Source organism: Saccoglossus kowalevskii, chromosome 22 (assembly GCF_978046115.1).
Source record: "Saccoglossus kowalevskii chromosome 22, keSacKowa6.1, whole genome shotgun sequence".
Taxonomy (NCBI): Eukaryota; Metazoa; Hemichordata; class Enteropneusta; family Harrimaniidae; genus Saccoglossus; species Saccoglossus kowalevskii.
In genome coordinates, this window is record NC_140662.1 from 9,360,569 (window position 1) to 9,378,856 (window position 18,288).

The window sequence follows — 18,288 nt, forward strand, 5'->3', positions numbered from 1 at the left end:
CACAAATATGGTCACTCGCTTTGGCTGTTAGTTTTCTCGAAAGTTTAAAGATGAGTTTTTAATTTTGTTTACTGAATCATTACCCTGAAATGGAATTGTATAAAGATTTGCTAAATACTATTTTAAAACTTGTCAATTGAGTCGCAAAACTGAATAAAACTGATTTTTTTTTATTTCTCTCCTAACTCATTAGTCAGAATCGGCTCGTTGGTATAAGGGTATGATTCTCGCTTTGGGTGCGAGAGGTCGCGGGTTCAAATCCCGGACGAGCCCATAATTTTACCAAACTTAGAAAAATGGCTGCTGAAGATTCGACTTGCATCAATAAGGCAACCTTTGCACACTTTTAGAAAAGAGATATTTATAAATTATTTTCCGACAATCCATACGTTTGTGGAGCGTATGTCTGGCTCGTTGGTCTAGGGGCATGATTCTCGCTTAGGGTGCGAGAGGTCCCGGGTTCAACTCCCGGACGAGCCCATATTTTTTAACATACTGCATTATGATGCCTGCATTTCAATTCAAGTTATGAAATTCGACAGAAAAGCAAAAATAGAAATTCTCACAATTATACTGACCGGGGATTTTGCGACCACATCGGAATGTGCCAACAAGTAGACAATCATGGCAATGAAATGGAGAATTCCCTGCAGTGCAAGGCAGTAAATCACAAATATGGTCACTCGCTTTGGTTGTTAGTTTACTCGAAAGTTTAAAGATGAGTTTTTGATTTCGTTTACTGAATCATTACCCTGAAATGGAATTGTATAATGATTTGCTAAATATTATTTTAAAACTTGTCAATTGAGTCGCAAAACTAATAAAACTGATTTTTTAAAATTTCTCTCCTAACTCATTAGTCAGAATCGGCTCGTTGGTCTAGGGGTATGATTCTCGCTTTGGGTGCGAGAGGTCTCGGTTTCAAATCCCGGACGAGCCCCTAATTTTACCAAATTTAGAAAAATGGCTGCTGAAGATTCGACTTGCATCAATAAGGCAACCTTTGAACTCTTTTAGAAAAGAGATATTTATAAATTATTTTCCGACAATCCATACGCTTGTTGAATGTATGTCTGGCTTGTTGGTCTAGGGGCATGATTCTCGCTTAGGGTGCGAGAGGTCACGGGTTCAACTCCCTGACGAGCCCATAATTTTTAACATATTGCATTATGATGCCTTCATTTCAATTCAAGTTATGAAATTCGACAGAAAAACAATAATAGAAATTCTCACAATTATACTGACCGGGGATTTTGCGACCACATCGGAATGTGCCAACAAGTAGACAATAATTGCAATGAAATGGGGAATTCCCTGCAGTGCAAGGCAGTAAATCACAAATATAGTCACTCGCTTTGGTTGTTAGTTTACTCGAAAGTTTAAAGATGAGTTTTTGATTTCGTTTACTGAATCATTACCCTGAAATGGAATTGTATAATGATTTGCTAAATACTATTTTAAAACTTGTCAATTGAGTCGCAAAACTAATAAAACTGATTTTTTAAAATTTCTCTCCTAACTCATTAGTCAGAATCGGCTCGTTGGTATAAGGGTATGATTCTCGCTTTGGGTGCGAGAGGTCGCGGGTTCAAATCCCGGACGAGCCCATAATTTTACCAAACTTAGAAAAATGGCTGCTGAAGATTCGACTTGCATCAATAAGGCAACCTTTGCACACTTTTAGAAAAGAGATATTTATAAATTATTTTCCGACAATCCATACGTTTGTGGAGCGTATGTCTGGCTCGTTGGTCTAGGGGCATGATTCTCGCTTAGGGTGCGAGAGGTCCCGGGTTCAACTCCCGGACGAGCCCATATTTTTTAACATACTGCATTATGATGCCTGCATTTCAATTCAAGTTATGAAATTCGACAGAAAAACAAAAATAGAAATTCTCACAATTATACTGACCGGGGATTTTGCGACCACATCGGAATGTGCCAACAAGTAGACAATCATGGCAATGAAATGGAGAATTCCCTGCAGTGCAAGGCAGTAAATCACAAATATGGTCACTCGCTTTGGTTGTTAGTTTACTCGAAAGTTTAAAGATGAGTTTTTGATTTCGTTTACTGAATCATTACCCTGAAATGGAATTGTATAATGATTTGCTAAATACTATTTTAAAACTTGTCAATTGAGTCGCAAAACTAATAAAACTGATTTTTTAAAATTTCTCTCCTAACTCATTAGTCAGAATCGGCTCGTTGGTATAAGGGTATGATTCTCGCTTTGGGTGCGAGAGGTCGCGGGTTCAAATCCCGGACGAGCCCATAATTTTACCAAACTTAGAAAAATGGCTGCTGAAGATTCGACTTGCATCAATAAGGCAACCTTTGCACACTTTTAGAAAAGAGATATTTATAAATTATTTTCCGACAATCCATACGTTTGTGGAGCGTATGTCTGGCTCGTTGGTCTAGGGGCATGATTCTCGCTTAGGGTGCGAGAGGTCCCGGGTTCAACTCCCGGACGAGCCCATATTTTTTAACATACTGCATTATGATGCCTGCATTTCAATTCAAGTTATGAAATTCGACAGAAAAACAAAAATAGAAATTCTCACAATTATACTGACCGGGGATTTTGCGACCACATCGGAATGTGCCAACAAGTAGACAATCATGGCAATGAAATGGAGAATTCCCTGCAGTGCAAGGCAGTAAATCACAAATATGGTCACTCACTTTGGTTGTTAGTTTACTCGAAAGTTTAAAGATGAGTTTTTGATTTCGTTTACTGAATCATTACCCTGAAATGGAATTGTATAATGATTTGCTAAATACTATTTTAAAACTTGTCAATTGAGTCGCAAAACTAATAAAACTGATTTTTTAAAATTTCTCTCCTAACTCATTAGTCAGAATCGGCTCGTTGGTATAACGGTATGATTCTCGCTTTGGGTGCGAGAGGTCGCGGGTTCAAATCCCGGACGAGCCCATAATTTTACCAAACTTAGAAAAATGGCTGCTGAAGATTCGACTTGCATCAATAAGGCAACCTTTGAACACTTTTAGAAAAGAGATATTTATAAATTATTTTCCGACAATCCATACGTTTGTTGAATGTATGTCTGGCTCGTTGGTCTAGGGGCATGATTCTCGCTTAGGGTGCGAGAGGTCCCGGGTTAAACTCCCGGACGAGCCCATAATTTTTAGCATATTGCATTATGATGCCTGCATTTCAATTCAAGTTATGAAATTCGACAGAAAAACAATAATAGAAATTCTCACAATTATACTGACCGGGGATTTTGCGACCACATCGGAATGTGCCAACAAGTAGACAATCATGGCAATGAAATGGAGAATTCCCTGCAGTGCAAGGCAGTAAATCACAAATATAGTCACTCGCTTTGGTTGTTAGTTTACTCGAAAGTTTAAAGATGAGTTTTTGATTTCGTATACTGAATCATTACCCTGAAATGGAATTGTATAATGATTTGCTAAATACTATTTTAAAACTTGTGAATTGAGTCGCAAAACTAATAAAACTGATTTTTTAAAATTTCTCTCCTAACTCATTAGTCAGAATCGGCTCGTTGGTCTAGGGGTATGATTCTCGCTTTTGGGTGCGAGAGGTCTCGGGTTCAAATCCCTGACGAGCCCCTAATTTTACCAAATTTAGAAAAATGGCTGCTGAAGATTCGACTTGCATCAATAAGGCAACCTTTGAACACTTTTAGAAAAGAGATATTTATAAATTATTTTCCGACAATCCATACGTTTGTTGAATGTATGTCTGGCTTGTTGGTCTAGGGGCATGATTCTCGCTTAGGGTGCGAGAGGTCCCGGGTTCAACTCCCGGACGAGCCCATAATTTTTATCATACTGCATTATGATGCCTGCATTTCAATTCAAGTTATGAAATTCGACAGAAAAACATAATAGAAATTCTCGCAATTATAATGACCGGGGATTTTGCGACCACATCAGAATGTGCCAACAAGTAGCCATAATTTTACCAAACTTAGAAAAATGGCTGCTGAAGATTCGACTTGCATCAATAAGGCAACCTTTGAACACTTTTAGAAAAGAGATATTTATAAATTATTTTCCGACAATCCATACGTTTGTTGAATGTATGTCTGGCTTGTTGGTCTAGGGGCATGATTCTCGCTTAGGGTGCGAGAGGTCCCGGGTTCAACTCCCGGACGAGCCCATAATTTTTAACATATTGCATTATGATGCCTGCATTTCAATTCAAGTTATGAAATTCGACAGAAAAACAATAATAGAAATTCTCACAATTATACTGACCGGGGATTTTGCGACCACATCGGAATGTGCCAACAAGTAGACAATAATGGCAATGAAATGGGGAATTCCCTGCAGTGCAAGGCAGTAAATCACAAATATAGTCACTCGCTTTGGTTGTTAGTTTACTCGAAAGTTTAAAGATGAGTTTTTGATTTCGTTTACTGAATCATTACCCTGAAATGGAATTGTATAATGATTTGCTAAATACTATTTAAAAACTTGTCAATTGAGTCGCAAAACTAATAAAACTGATTTTTTAAAATTTCTCTCCTAACTCATTAGTCAGAATCGGCTCGTTGGTATAAGGGTATGATTCTCGCTTTGGGTGCGAGAGGTCGCGGGTTCAAATCCCGGACGAGCCCATAATTTTACCAAACTTAGAAAAATGGCTGCTGAAGATTCGACTTGCATCAATAAGGCAACCTTTGCACACTTTTAGAAAAGATATATTTATAAATTATTTTCCGACAATCCATACGTTTGTGGAGCGTATGTCTGGCTCGTTGGTCTAGGGGCATGATTCTCGCTTAGGGTGCGAGAGGTCCCGGGTTCAACTCCCGGACGAGCCCATATTTTTTAACATACTGCATTATGATGCCTGCATTTCAATTCAAGTTATGAAATTCGACAGAAAAACAAAAATAGAAATTCTCACAATTATACTGACCGGGGATTTTGCGACCACATCGGAATGTGCCAACAAGTAGACAATCATGGCAATGAAATGGAGAATTCCCTGCAGTGCAAGGCAGTAAATCACAAATATGGTCACTCGCTTTGGTTGTTAGTTTACTCGAAAGTTTAAAGATGAGTTTTTGATTTCGTTTACTGAATCATTACCCTGAAATGGAATTGTATAATGATTTGCTAAATACTATTTTAAAACTTGTCAATTGAGTCGCAAAACTAATAAAACTGATTTTTTAAAATTTCTCTCCTAACTCATTAGTCAGAATCGGCTCGTTGGTATAAGGGTATGATTCTCGCTTTGGGTGCGAGAGGTCGCGGGTTCAAATCCCGGACGAGCCCATAATTTTACCAAACTTAGAAAAATGGCTGCTGAAGATTCGACTTGCACAATAAGGCAACCTTTGCACACTTTTAGAAAAGAGATATTTATAAATTATTTTCCGACAATCCATACGTTTGTGGAGCGTATGTCTGGCTCGTTGGTCTAGGGGCATGATTCTCGCTTAGGGTGCGAGAGGTCCCGGGTTCAACTCCCGGACGAGCCCATATTTTTTAACATACTGCATTATGATGCCTGCATTTCAATTCAAGTTATGAAATTCGACAGAAAAACAAAAATAGAAATTCTCACAATTATACTGACCGGGGATTTTGCGACCACATCGGAATGTGCCAACAAGTAGACAATCATGGCAATGAAATGGAGAATTCCCTGCAGTGCAAGGCAGTAAATCACAAATATGGTCACTCGCTTTGGTTGTTAGTTTACTCGAAAGTTTAAAGATGAGTTTTTGATTTCGTTTACTGAATCATTACCCTGAAATGGAATTGTATAATGATTTGCTAAATACTATTTTAAAACTTGTCAATTGAGTCGCAAAACTAATAAAACTGATTTTTTAAAATTTCTCTCCTAACTCATTAGTCAGAATCGGCTCGTTGGTATAAGGGTATGATTCTCGCTTTGGGTGCGAGAGGTCGCGGGTTCAAATCCCGGACGAGCCCATAATTTTACCAAACTTAGAAAAATGGCTGCTGAAGATTCGACTTGCACAATAAGGCAACCTTTGCACACTTTTAGAAAAGAGATATTTATAAATTATTTTCCGACAATCCATACGTTTATGGAGCGTATGTCTGGCTCGTTGGTCTAGGGGCATGATTCTCGCTTAGGGTGCGAGAGGTCCCGGGTTCAACTCCCGGACGAGCCCATATTTTTTAACATACTGTATTATGATGCCTGCATTTCAATTCAAGTTATGAAATTCGACAGAAAAACAAAAATATAAATTCTCACAATTATACTGACCGGGGATTTTGCGACCACATCGGAATGTGCCAACAAGTAGACAATCATGGCAATGAAATGGAGAATTCCCTGCAGTGCAAGGCAGTAAATCACAAATATGGTCACTCGCTTTGGTTGTTAGTTTACTCGAAAGTTTAAAGATGAGTTTTTGATTTCGTTTACTGAATCATTACCCTGAAATGGAATTGTATAATGATTTGCTAAATACTATTTTAAAACTTGTCAATTGAGTCGCAAAACTGAATAAAACTGATTTTTTTTAATTTCTCTCCTAACTCATTAGTCAGAATCGGCTCGTTGGTATAAGGGTATGATTCTCGCTTTGGGTGCGAGAGGTCGCGGGTTCAAATCCCGGACGAGCCCATAATTTTACCAAACTTAGAAAAATGGCTGCTGAAGATTCGACTTGCACAATAAGGCAACCTTTGCACACTTTTAGAAAAGAGATATTTATAAATTATTTTCCGACAATCCATACGTTTGTGGAGCGTATGTCTGGCTCGTTGGTCTAGGGGCATGATTCTCGCTTAGGGTGCGAGAGGTCCCGGGTTCAACTCCCGGACGAGCCCATATTTTTTAACATACTGTATTATGATGCCTGCATTTCAATTCAAGTTATGAAATGCGACAGAAAAACAAAAATAGAAATTCTCACAATTATACTGACCGGGGATTTTGCGACCACATCGGAATGTGCCAACAAGTAGACAATCATGGCAATGAAATGGAGAATTCCCTGCAGTGCAAGGCAGTAAATCACAAATATAGTCACTCGCTTTGGCTGTTAGTTTACTCGAAATTTAAAGATCAGTTTTTGATTTCGTTTACTGAATCATTACACTGAAATGGAATTGTATAAAGATTTGTTAAATACTATGTTAAAACTTGTCAATTGAGTCGCAAAACTGAATAAAACAGATTTTTTTTAATTTCTCTCTAACTCATTAGTCAGAATCGGCTCGTTGGTCTAGGAGTATGATTCTCGCTTTGGGTGCGAGAGGTCTCGGGTTCAAATCCCGGACGAGCCCATAATTTTACCAAAGTTAGAAAAATGGCTGCTGAAGATTCGACTTGCATCAAAAGGCCGCCTTTGAACAGTTTTAGAAAAGAGATATTTATAAATTATTTTCCGACAACCCATACGATTGTTCAATTTATGTCTGGCTTGTTGGTCTAGGGGCATGATTCTCGCTTAGGGTGCGAGAGGTCCCGGGTTCAACTCCCGGACGAGCCCATATTTTTTAACATATTTCATTATGATGCATGCATTTCAATTCATGTTATGAAATTCAACAGAAAATCAATAATAAAAATTCTCGCAATTATACTGACCGGGGATTTTGCGACCACATCGGAATGTGCCAACAAGTAGACAATCATGGCAATGAAATGGAGAATTCCCTGCAGTGCAAGGCAGTAAATCACAAATATAGTCACTCGCTTTGGCTGTTAGTTTACTCGAAATATAAAGATCAGTTTTTGATTTCGTTTACTGAATCATTACACTGAAATGGAATTGTATAAAGATTTGCTAAATTTAGAGAAATGGCTGCTGAAGATTCGACTTGCATCAATAAGGCAACCTTTGCACACTTTTAGAAAAGAGATATTTATAAATTATTTTCCGACAATCCATACGTTTGTTGCATGTATGTCTGGTTTGTTGGTCTAGGGGCATGATTCTTGCTTAGGGTGCGAGAGGTCCCGGGTTCATCTCCCTGACGATTTTTTAACATATTGCATTATGATGCCTGCATTTCAATTCAAGTTATGAAATTCGACCCAAAAACAAAAATAGAAATTCTCACAATTATACTGACCGGGAATTTTACGACCACATCGGAATGTCCCAACAAGTAGACAATCATGGCAATGAAATGGAGTATTCCCTGCAGTGCAAGGCAGTAAATCACAAATATGGTCACTCCCTATGTCTGTTAGTTTACTCGAAAGTTTAAAGATGAGTTTTTGATTTCGTTTACTGAATCATTACCCTGAAATGGAATTGTATAAATATTTGCTAAATACTATTTTAAAACTTGTCAATTGAGTCGCAAAACTGAATAAAACTGATTTTTTTAATTTTTCTCCTAACTCATTAGTCAGAATTGGCTCGTTGGTTTAGTGGTATGATTCTCGCTTTGTGTGCGAGAGGTCTCGGTTTCAAATCCCGGACGAGCACACATTTTTTAACATATTGCATTATGATGCATGCATTTCAATTCAAGTTATGAAATTCGACAGAAAATCAATAATAAAAATTCTCGCAATTATACTGACCGGGGATTTTGCGACCACATCGGAATGTGCCAACAAGTAGACAATCATGGCAATGAAATGGAGAATTCCCTGCAGTGCAAGGCAGTAAATCACAAATATGGTCACTCGCTTTGGCTGTTAGTTTACTCGAAAGTTTAAAGATGAGTTTTTAATTTCGTTTACTGAATCATTACCCTGAAATGGAATTGTATAATGATTTGCTAAATACTATTTTAAAACTTGTCAATTGAGTCGCAAAACTGAATAAAACTTATTTTTTTAAATTTCTCTCCTAACTCATTAGTCAGAATCGGCTCGTTGGTCTAGGGGTATGATTCTCGCTTTGGGTGCGAGAAGTCTCGGGGTCAAATCCCGGTCGAGCCCATAATTTTACCAAACTTAGAAATATGGCTGCTGAAGATTCGACTTGCATCAATAAGGCAACCTTTGAACACTTTTAGAAAAGAGATATTTATAAATTATTTTCCGACAATCCATATGTTTGTTGAATGTATGTCTGGCTCGTTGGTCTAGGGGCATGAATCTCGCTTAGGGTGCGAGAGGTCACGGGTTAAACTCCCGGACGAGCCCATAGTTTTTAACATATTGCATTATGATGCCTGCATTTCAATTCAAGTTATGAAATTCGACAGAAAAACAAAAATAGAAATTCTCACAATTATACTGACCGGGGATTTTGCGACCACATCGGAATGTGCCAACAAGTAGACAATCATGGCAATGAAATGGAGAATTCCCTGCAGTGCAAGGCAGTAAATCACAAATATAGTCACTCGCTTTGGATGTTAGTTTACTCGAAATTTAAAGATCAGTTTTTGATTTCGTTTACTGAATCATTATACTGAAATGGAATTGTATAAATATTTCTAAATACTATTTTAAAACTTGTCAATTGAGTCGCAAAACTGAATAAAACTGTTTTTTTTTTAATTTCTCTTCTAACTCATTAGTCAGAATCGGCTCGTTGGTCTAGGGGTATGATTCTCGCTTTGGGTGCGAGAGGTCTCGGGTTAAAATACCGGACGAGCCCATAATTTTACCAAACTTAGAAAAATGGCTGCTGAAGATTCGACTTGCATCAATAAGGCAACGTTTACACACTTTTAGAAAAGAGATATTTATAAATTATTTTCCGACAATCCATGCGTTTGTTGAATGTATGTCTGGCGCGTTGGTCTAGGTGCATGATTCTCGCTTAAAGTGCGAGTGGTCACGGGTTCAACACTCGGACGAGCCCACATTTTTTAACTTATTGCATTATGATGCCTGCATTTCAATTCAAGTTATGAAATTCGACAGAAAAACAATAATAGAAATTTTCACAATTATACTGACCGGTGATTTTGCGACCACATCGGAATGTGCCAACAAGTAGACAATAATGGCAATGAAATGGAGAATTCCCTGCAGTGCAAGGCAGTAAATCACAAATATGGTCACTCGCTTTGGCTGTTAGTTTACTCGAAAGTTTAAAGATGAGTTTTTAATTTCGTTTACTGAATCATTACCCTGAAATGGAATTGTATAATGATTTGCTAAATACTATTTTAAAACTTGTCAATTGAGTCGCAAAACTGAATAAAACTTATTTTTTTAAATTTCTCTCCTAACTCATTAGTCAGAATCGGCTCGTTGGTCTAGGGGTATGATTCTCGCTTTGGGTGCGAGAATTCTCGGGGTCAAATCCCGGACGAGCCCATAATTTTACCAAACTTAGAAATATGGCTGCTGAAGATTCGACTTGCATCAATAAGGCAACCTTTGAACACTTTTAGAAAAGAGATATTTATAAATTATTTTCCGACAATCCATACGTTTGTTAAATGTATGTCTGGCTCGTTGGTCTAGGGGCATGATTCTCGCTTAGGGTGCGAGAGGTCCCGGGTTAAACTCCCGGACGAGCCCAAAGTTTTTAACATATTGCATTATGATGCCTGCATTTCAATTCAAGTTATGAAATTCGACAGAAAAACAAAAATAGAAATTCTCACAATTATACTGACCGGGGATTTTGCGACCACATCGGAATGTGCCAACAAGTAGACAATCATGGCAATGAAATGGAGAATTCCCTGCAGTGCAAGGCAGTAAATCACAAATATAGTCACTCGCTTTGGATGTTAGTTTACTCGAAATTTAAAGATCAGTTTTTGATTTCGTTTACTGAATCATTATACTGAAATGGAATTGTATAAATATTTCTAAATACTATTTTAAAACTTGTCAATAGAGTCGCAAAACTGAATAAAACTGATTTTTTTTTAATTTCTCTTCTAACTCATTAGTCAGAATCGGCTCGTTGGTCTAGGGGTATGATTCTCGCTTTGGGTGCGAGAGGTCTCGGGTTAAAATACCGGACGAGCCCATAATTTTACCAAACTTAGAAAAATGGCTGCTGAAGATTCGACTTGCATCAATAAGGCAACGTTTACACACTTTTAGAAAAGAGATATTTATAAATTATTTTCCGACAATCCATACGTTTGTTGAATGTATGTCTGGCGCGTTGGTCTAGGTGCTTGATTCTCGCTTAAAGTGCGAGTGGTCCCGGGTTCAACACCCGGACGAGCCCACACTTTTTAACTTATTGCATTATGATGCCTGCATTTCAATTCAAGTTATGAAATTCGACAGAAAAACAATAATAGAAATTTTCACAATTATACTGACCGGTGATTTTGCGACCACATCGGAATGTGCCAACAAGTAGACAATAATGGCAATGAAATGGAGAATTCCCTGCAGTGCAAGGCAGTAAATCACAAATATGGTCACTCGCTTTGGCTGTTAGTTTACTCGAAAGTTTAAAGATGAGTTTTTAATTTCGTTTACTGAATCATTACCCTGAAATGGAACGTATAATGATTTGCTAAATACTATTTTAAAACTTGTCAATTGAGTCGCAAAACTGAATAAAACTTATTTTTTTAAATTTCTCTCCTAACTCATTAGTCAGAATCGGTTCGTTGGTCTAGGGGTATGATTCTCGCTTTGGGTGCGAGAAGTCTCGGGGTCAAATCCCGGACGAGCCCATAATTTTACCAAACTTAGAAATATGGCTGCTGAAGATTCGACTTGCATCAATAAGGCAACCTTTGAACACTTTTAGAAAAGAGATATTTATAAATTATTTTCCGACAATCCATACGTTTGTTGAATGTATGTCTGGCTCGTTGGTCTAGGGGCATGATTCTCGCTTAAAGTGCGAGTGGTCACGGGTTCAACACTCGGACGAGCCCACATTTTTTAACTTATTGCATTATGATGCCTGCATTTCAATTCAAGTTATGAAATTCGACAGAAAAACAATAATAGAAATTTTCACAATTATACTGACCGGTGATTTTGCGACCACATCGGAATGTGCCAACAAGTAGACAATAATGGCAATGAAATGGAGAATTCCCTGCAGTGCAAGGCAGTAAATCACAAATATGGTCACTCGCTTTGGCTGTTAGTTTACTCGAAAGTTTAAAGATGAGTTTTTAATTTCGTTTACTGAATCATTACCCTGAAATGGAATTGTATAATGATTTGCTAAATACTATTTTAAAACTTGTCAATTGAGTCGCAAAACTGAATAAAACTTATTTTTTTAAATTTCTCTCCTAACTCATTAGTCAGAATCGGCTCGTTGGTCTAGGGGTATGATTCTCGCTTTGGGTGCGAGAATTCTCGGGGTCAAATCCCGGACGAGCCCATAATTTTACCAAACTTAGAAATATGGCTGCTGAAGATTCGACTTGCATCAATAAGGCAACCTTTGAACACTTTTAGAAAAGAGATATTTATAAATTATTTTCCGACAATCCATACGTTTGTTAAATGTATGTCTGGCTCGTTGGTCTAGGGGCATGATTCTCGCTTAGGGTGCGAGAGGTCCCGGGTTAAACTCCCGGACGAGCCCAAAGTTTTTAACATATTGCATTATGATGCCTGCATTTCAATTCAAGTTATGAAATTCGACAGAAAAACAAAAATAGAAATTCTCACAATTATACTGACCGGGGATTTTGCGACCACATCGGAATGTGCCAACAAGTAGACAATCATGGCAATGAAATGGAGAATCCCCTGCAGTGCAAGGCAGTAAATCACAAATATAGTCACTCGCTTTGGATGTTAGTTTACTCGAAATTTAAAGATCAGTTTTTGATTTCGTTTACTGAATCATTATACTGAAATGGAATTGTATAAATATTTCTAAATACTATTTTAAAACTTGTCAATAGAGTCGCAAAACTGAATAAAACTGATTTTTTTTTAATTTCTCTTCTAACTCATTAGTCAGAATCGGCTCGTTGGTCTAGGGGTATGATTCTCGCTTTGGGTGCGAGAGGTCTCGGGTTAAAATACCGGACGAGCCCATAATTTTACCAAACTTAGAAAAATGGCTGCTGAAGATTCGACTTGCATCAATAAGGCAACGTTTACACACTTTTAGAAAAGAGATATTTATAAATTATTTTCCGACAATCCATACGTTTGTTGAATGTATGTCTGGCGCGTTGGTCTAGGTGCTTGATTCTCGCTTAAAGTGCGAGTGGTCCCGGGTTCAACACCCGGACGAGCCCACACTTTTTAACTTATTGCATTATGATGCCTGCATTTCAATTCAAGTTATGAAATTCGACAGAAAAACAATAATAGAAATTTTCACAATTATACTGACCGGTGATTTTGCGACCACATCGGAATGTGCCAACAAGTAGACAATAATGGCAATGAAATGGAGAATTCCCTGCAGTGCAAGGCAGTAAATCACAAATATGGTCACTCGCTTTGGCTGTTAGTTTACTCGAAAGTTTAAAGATGAGTTTTTAATTTCGTTTACTGAATCATTACCCTGAAATGGAATTGTATAATGATTTGCTAAATACTATTTTAAAACTTGTCAATTGAGTCGCAAAACTGAATAAAACTTATTTTTTTAAATTTCTCTCCTAACTCATTAGTCAGAATCGGCTCGTTGGTCTAGGGGTATGATTCTCGCTTTGGGTGCGAGAAGTCTCGGGGTCAAATCCCGGACGAGCCCATAATTTTACCAAACTTAGAAATATGGCTGCTGAAGATTCGACTTGCATCAATAAGGCAACCTTTGAACACTTTTAGAAAAGAGATATTTATAAATTATTTTCCGACAATCCATACGTTTGTTGAATGTATGTCTGGCTCGTTGGTCTAGGGGCATGATTCTCGCTTAGGGTGCGAGAGGTCCCGGGTTAAACTCCCGGACGAGCCCATAGTTTTTAACATATTGCATTATGATGCCTGCATTTCAATTCAAGTTATGAAATTCGACAGAAAAACAAAAATAGAAATTCTCACAATTATACTGACCGGGGATTTTGCGACCACATCGGAATGTGCCAACAAGTAGACAATCATGGCAATGAAATGGAGAATTCCCTGCAGTGCAAGGCAGTAAATCACAAATATGGTCACTCGCTTTGGTTGTTAGTTTACTCGAAAGGTTAAAGATCAGTTTTTGATTTCGTTTACTGAATCATTACACTGAAATGGAATTGTATAATGATTTGCTAAATACTATTTTAAAACTTGTCAATTGAGTCGCAAAACTAATAAAACTGATTTTTTAAAATTTCTCTCCTAACTCATTAGTCAGAATCGGCTCGTTGGTATAAGGGTATGATTCTCGCTTTGGGTGCGAGAGGTCGCGGGTTCAAATCCCGGACGAGCTCATAATTTTACCAAACTTAGAAAAATGGCTGCTGAAGATTCGACTTGCATCAATAAGGCAACCTTTGCACACTTTTAGAAAAGAGATATTTATAAATTATTTTCCGACAATCCATACGTTTGTTGAATGTATGTCTGGCTAGTTGGTCTAGGGGCATGATTCTCGCTTAGCGTGCGAGAGGTCCCGGGTTCAACTCCCGGACGAGCCCATAATTTTTAACATATTGCATTATGATGCCTGCATTTCAATTCAAGTTATGAAATTCGACAGAAAAAACAATAATAGAAATTCTCACAATTATACTGACCGGGGATTTTGCGACCACATCGGAATGTGCCAACAAGTAGACAATAATGGCAATGAAATGGAGAATTCCCTGCAGTGCAAGGCAGTAAATCATAAATATGGTCACTCGCTTTGGCTGTTAGTTTACTCGAAAGTTTAATGATGAGTTTTTAATTTCGTTTACTGAATCATTACCCTGAAATGGAATTGTATAATGATTTGCTAAATACTATTTTAAAACTTGTCAATTGAGTCGCAAAACTGAATAAAACTTATTTTTTTAAATTTCTCTCCTAACTCATTAGTCAGAATCGGCTCGTTGGTGTAGGGGTATGATTCTCGCTTTGGGTGCGAGAAGTCTCGGGGTCAAATCCCGGACGAGCCCCTAATTTTACCAAACTTAGAAATATGGCTGCTGAAGATTCGACTTGCATCAATAAGGCAACCTTTGAACACTTTTAGAAAAGAGATATTTATAATTTATTTTCCGACAATCCATACGTTTGTTGAATGTATGTCTGGCTCGTTGGTCTAGGGGCATGATTCTCGCTTAGGGTGCGAGAGGTCCCGGGTTAAACTCCCGGACGAGCCCATATTTTTTAACATATTGCATTATGATGCCTGCATTTCAATTCAAGTTATGAAATTCGACAGAAAAACAAAAATAGAAATTCTCACAATTATACTGACCGGGGATTTTGCGACCACATCGGAATGTGCCAACAAGTAGACAATCATGGCAATGAAATGGAGAATTCCCTGCAGTGCAAGGCAGTAAATCACAAATATAGTCACTCGCTGTGGATGTTAGTTTACTCGAAATTTAAAGATCAGTTTTTGATTTCGTTTACTGAATCATTATACTAAAATGGAATTGTATAAATATTTCTAAATACTATTTTAAAACTTGTCAATTGAGTCGCAAAACTGAATAAAACTGATTTTTTTTTAATTTCTCTTCTAACTCATTAGTCAGAATCGGCTCGTTGGTCTAGGGGTATGATTCTCGCTTTGGGTGCGAGAGGTCTCGGGTTAAAATACCGGACGAGCCCATAATTTTACCAAACTTAGAAAAATGGCTGCTGAAGATTCGACTTGCATCAATAAGGCAACGTTTACACACTTTTAGAAAAGAGATATTTATAAATTATTTTCCGACAATCCATACGTTTGTTGAATGTATATCTGGCGCGTTGGTCTAGGTGCATGATTCTCGCTTAAAGTGCGAGTGGTCCCGGGTTCAACACCCGGACGAGCCCACATTTTTTAACTTATTGCATTATGATGCCTGCATTTCAATTCAAGTTATGAAATTCGACAGAAAAACAATAATAGAAATTTTCACAATTATACTGACCGGTGATTTTGCGACCACATCGGAATGTGCCAACAAGTAGACAATAATGGCAATGAAATGGAGAATTCCCTGCAGTGCAAGGCAGTAAATCACAAATATGGTCACTCGCTTTGGCTGTTAGTTTTCTCGAAAGTTTAAAGATGAGTTTTTAATTTCGTTTACAGAATCATTACCCTGAAATGGAATTGTATAAAAATTTGCTAAATACTATTTTAAAACTTGTCAATTGTGTCGCAAAACTGAATAAAACTGATTTTTTTTAAATTTTCTACTTACTCATTAGTCAGAATCGGCTCGTTGGTCTAGGAGTATGATTCTCGCTTTGGGTGCGAGAGGCCTCGGGTTCAAATCCCGGACGAGCCCATAATTTTACCAAACTTAGAAAAATGGCTGCTGAAGATTCGACTTGCATCAATAAGGCAACCTTTGCACACTTTTAGAAAATAGATATTTATAAATTATTTTCCGACAATCCATTCGTTTGTGGAGCGTATGTCTGGCTCGATGGTCTAGGGGCATGATTTTCGCTTAGGGTGCGAGAGGTCACGGGTTCAACTCCCGGACGAGCCCATATTTTTTAACATACTGCATTATGATGCCTGCATTTCAATTCAAGTTATGAAATTCGACAGAAAAACAAAAATAGAAATTCTCACAATTATACTGACCGGGGATTTTGCGACCACATCGGAATGTGCCAACAAGTAGACAATCATGGCAATGAAATGGAGAATTCCCTGCAGTGCAAGGCAGTAAATCACAAATATGGTCACTCGCTTTGGTTGTTAGTTTACTCGAAAGTTTATAGATGAGTTTTTGATTTCGTTTACTGAATCATTACCCTGAAATGGAATTGTATAATGATTTGCTAAATACTATTTTAAAACTTGTCAATTGGGTCGCAAAACTAATAAAACTGATTTTTTAAAATTTCTCTCTTAACTCATTAGTCAGAATCGGCTCGTTGGTCTAGGGGTATGATTCTCGCTTGGGGTGCTAGAGGTCTCGGGTTCAAATCCCGGACGAGCCCCTAATTTTACCAAATTTAGAAAAATGGCTGCTGAAGATTCGACTTGCATGAATAAGGCAACCTTTGAACTCTTTTAGAAAAGAGATATTTATAAATTATTTTCCGACAATCCATACGCTTGTTGAATGTATGTCTGGCTTGTTGGTCTAGGGGCATGATTCTCGCTTAGGGTGCGAGAGGTTCCGGGTTCAACTCCCGGACGAGCCCATAATTCTTAACATATTGCATTATGATGCCTGCATTTCAATTCAAGTTATGAAATTCGACAGAAAAACAATAATAGAAATTCTCACAATTATACTGACCGGGGATTTTGCGACCACATCGGAATGTGCCAACAAGTAGACAATAATGGCAATGAAATGGGGAATTCCCTGCAGTGCAAGGCAGTAAATCACAAATATGGTCACTCGCTTTGGCTGTTAGTTTTCTCGAAAGTTTAAAGATGAGTTTTTAATTTCGTTTACTGAATCATTACCCTGAAATGGAATTGTATAAAGATTTGCTAAATACTATTTTAAAACTTGTCAATTGAGTCGCAAAACTGAATAAAACTGATTTTTTTTATTTCTCTCCTAACTCATTAGTCAGAATCGGCTCGTTGGTATAAGGGTATGATTCTCGCTTTGGGTGCGAGAGGTCGCGGGTTCAAATCCCGGACGAGCCCATAATTTTACCAAACTTAGAAAAATGGCTGCTGAAGATTCGACTTGCATCAATAAGGCAACCTTTGCACACTTTTAGAAAAGAGATATTTATAAATTATTTTCCGTCAATCCATACGTTTGTGGAGCGTATGTCTGGCTCGTTAGTCTAGGGGCATGATTCTCGCTTAGGATGCGAGAGGTCCCGGGTTCAACTCCCGGACGAGCCCATATTTTTTAACATACTGCATTATGATGCCTGCATTTCAATTTAAGTTATGAAATTCGACAGAAAAACAAAAATAGAAATTCTCACAATTATACTGAGCGGGGATTTTGCGACCACATCGGAATGTGCCAACAAGTAGACAATCATGGCAATGAAATGGAGAATTCCCTGCAGTGCAAGGCAGTAAATCACAAATATGGTCACTCGCTTTGGTTGTTAGTTTACTCGAAAGTTTATAGATGAGTTTTTGATTTCGTTTACTGAATCATTACCCTGAAATGGAATTGTATAATGATTTGCTAAATACTATTTTAAAACTTGTCAATTGGGTCGCAAAACTAATAAAACTGATTTTTTAAAATTTCTCTCTTAACTCATTAGTCAGAATCGGCTCGTTGGTCTAGGGGTATGATTCTCGCTTGGGGTGCTAGAGGTCTCGGGTTCAAATCCCGGACGAGCCCCTAATTTTACCAAATTTAGAAAAATGGCTGCTGAAGATTCGA

The 18,288-nt window shown here is 37.8% G+C and overlaps 22 non-coding genes across 22 annotated transcripts; all 22 read left to right on the forward strand.

The window, feature by feature from the left end:
• The first annotated feature begins 408 nt into the window (after positions 1–408).
• On the forward strand, positions 409–480 carry TRNAP-AGG (transfer RNA proline (anticodon AGG)). The gene has a single exon. It is a non-coding gene; the product is annotated as a tRNA-Pro (tRNA).
• Positions 481–1,742: 1,262 nt separating this feature from the next.
• Positions 1,743–1,814, forward strand: TRNAP-AGG (transfer RNA proline (anticodon AGG)). The gene has a single exon. It is a non-coding gene; the product is annotated as a tRNA-Pro (tRNA).
• Positions 1,815–2,409: 595 nt separating this feature from the next.
• On the forward strand, positions 2,410–2,481 carry TRNAP-AGG (transfer RNA proline (anticodon AGG)). Its single transcript has one exon. It is a non-coding gene; the product is annotated as a tRNA-Pro (tRNA).
• Positions 2,482–2,869: 388 nt separating this feature from the next.
• On the forward strand, positions 2,870–2,941 carry TRNAP-UGG (transfer RNA proline (anticodon UGG)). Its single transcript has one exon. It is a non-coding gene; the product is annotated as a tRNA-Pro (tRNA).
• A 135-nt stretch (positions 2,942–3,076) lies between these two features.
• Positions 3,077–3,148, forward strand: TRNAP-AGG (transfer RNA proline (anticodon AGG)). Its single transcript has one exon. It is a non-coding gene; the product is annotated as a tRNA-Pro (tRNA).
• Positions 3,149–3,744: 596 nt separating this feature from the next.
• TRNAP-AGG (transfer RNA proline (anticodon AGG)) lies at positions 3,745–3,816 on the forward strand. The gene has a single exon. It is a non-coding gene; the product is annotated as a tRNA-Pro (tRNA).
• Positions 3,817–4,090: 274 nt separating this feature from the next.
• TRNAP-AGG (transfer RNA proline (anticodon AGG)) lies at positions 4,091–4,162 on the forward strand. The gene has a single exon. It is a non-coding gene; the product is annotated as a tRNA-Pro (tRNA).
• A 595-nt stretch (positions 4,163–4,757) lies between these two features.
• Positions 4,758–4,829, forward strand: TRNAP-AGG (transfer RNA proline (anticodon AGG)). The gene has a single exon. It is a non-coding gene; the product is annotated as a tRNA-Pro (tRNA).
• Positions 4,830–5,423: 594 nt separating this feature from the next.
• On the forward strand, positions 5,424–5,495 carry TRNAP-AGG (transfer RNA proline (anticodon AGG)). The gene has a single exon. It is a non-coding gene; the product is annotated as a tRNA-Pro (tRNA).
• Positions 5,496–6,089: 594 nt separating this feature from the next.
• On the forward strand, positions 6,090–6,161 carry TRNAP-AGG (transfer RNA proline (anticodon AGG)). The gene has a single exon. It is a non-coding gene; the product is annotated as a tRNA-Pro (tRNA).
• Positions 6,162–6,756: 595 nt separating this feature from the next.
• Positions 6,757–6,828, forward strand: TRNAP-AGG (transfer RNA proline (anticodon AGG)). Its single transcript has one exon. It is a non-coding gene; the product is annotated as a tRNA-Pro (tRNA).
• A 387-nt stretch (positions 6,829–7,215) lies between these two features.
• TRNAP-UGG (transfer RNA proline (anticodon UGG)) lies at positions 7,216–7,287 on the forward strand. Its single transcript has one exon. It is a non-coding gene; the product is annotated as a tRNA-Pro (tRNA).
• A 134-nt stretch (positions 7,288–7,421) lies between these two features.
• On the forward strand, positions 7,422–7,493 carry TRNAP-AGG (transfer RNA proline (anticodon AGG)). The gene has a single exon. It is a non-coding gene; the product is annotated as a tRNA-Pro (tRNA).
• A 2,879-nt stretch (positions 7,494–10,372) lies between these two features.
• TRNAP-AGG (transfer RNA proline (anticodon AGG)) lies at positions 10,373–10,444 on the forward strand. The gene has a single exon. It is a non-coding gene; the product is annotated as a tRNA-Pro (tRNA).
• A 1,930-nt stretch (positions 10,445–12,374) lies between these two features.
• TRNAP-AGG (transfer RNA proline (anticodon AGG)) lies at positions 12,375–12,446 on the forward strand. The gene has a single exon. It is a non-coding gene; the product is annotated as a tRNA-Pro (tRNA).
• Positions 12,447–13,709: 1,263 nt separating this feature from the next.
• On the forward strand, positions 13,710–13,781 carry TRNAP-AGG (transfer RNA proline (anticodon AGG)). The gene has a single exon. It is a non-coding gene; the product is annotated as a tRNA-Pro (tRNA).
• Positions 13,782–15,045: 1,264 nt separating this feature from the next.
• Positions 15,046–15,117, forward strand: TRNAP-AGG (transfer RNA proline (anticodon AGG)). The gene has a single exon. It is a non-coding gene; the product is annotated as a tRNA-Pro (tRNA).
• Positions 15,118–16,173: 1,056 nt separating this feature from the next.
• Positions 16,174–16,245, forward strand: TRNAP-UGG (transfer RNA proline (anticodon UGG)). Its single transcript has one exon. It is a non-coding gene; the product is annotated as a tRNA-Pro (tRNA).
• A 595-nt stretch (positions 16,246–16,840) lies between these two features.
• On the forward strand, positions 16,841–16,912 carry TRNAP-GGG (transfer RNA proline (anticodon GGG)). Its single transcript has one exon. It is a non-coding gene; the product is annotated as a tRNA-Pro (tRNA).
• Positions 16,913–17,047: 135 nt separating this feature from the next.
• On the forward strand, positions 17,048–17,119 carry TRNAP-AGG (transfer RNA proline (anticodon AGG)). The gene has a single exon. It is a non-coding gene; the product is annotated as a tRNA-Pro (tRNA).
• Positions 17,120–17,714: 595 nt separating this feature from the next.
• Positions 17,715–17,786, forward strand: TRNAP-AGG (transfer RNA proline (anticodon AGG)). Its single transcript has one exon. It is a non-coding gene; the product is annotated as a tRNA-Pro (tRNA).
• A 388-nt stretch (positions 17,787–18,174) lies between these two features.
• TRNAP-GGG (transfer RNA proline (anticodon GGG)) lies at positions 18,175–18,246 on the forward strand. The gene has a single exon. It is a non-coding gene; the product is annotated as a tRNA-Pro (tRNA).
• Positions 18,247–18,288: the final 42 nt, after the last annotated feature.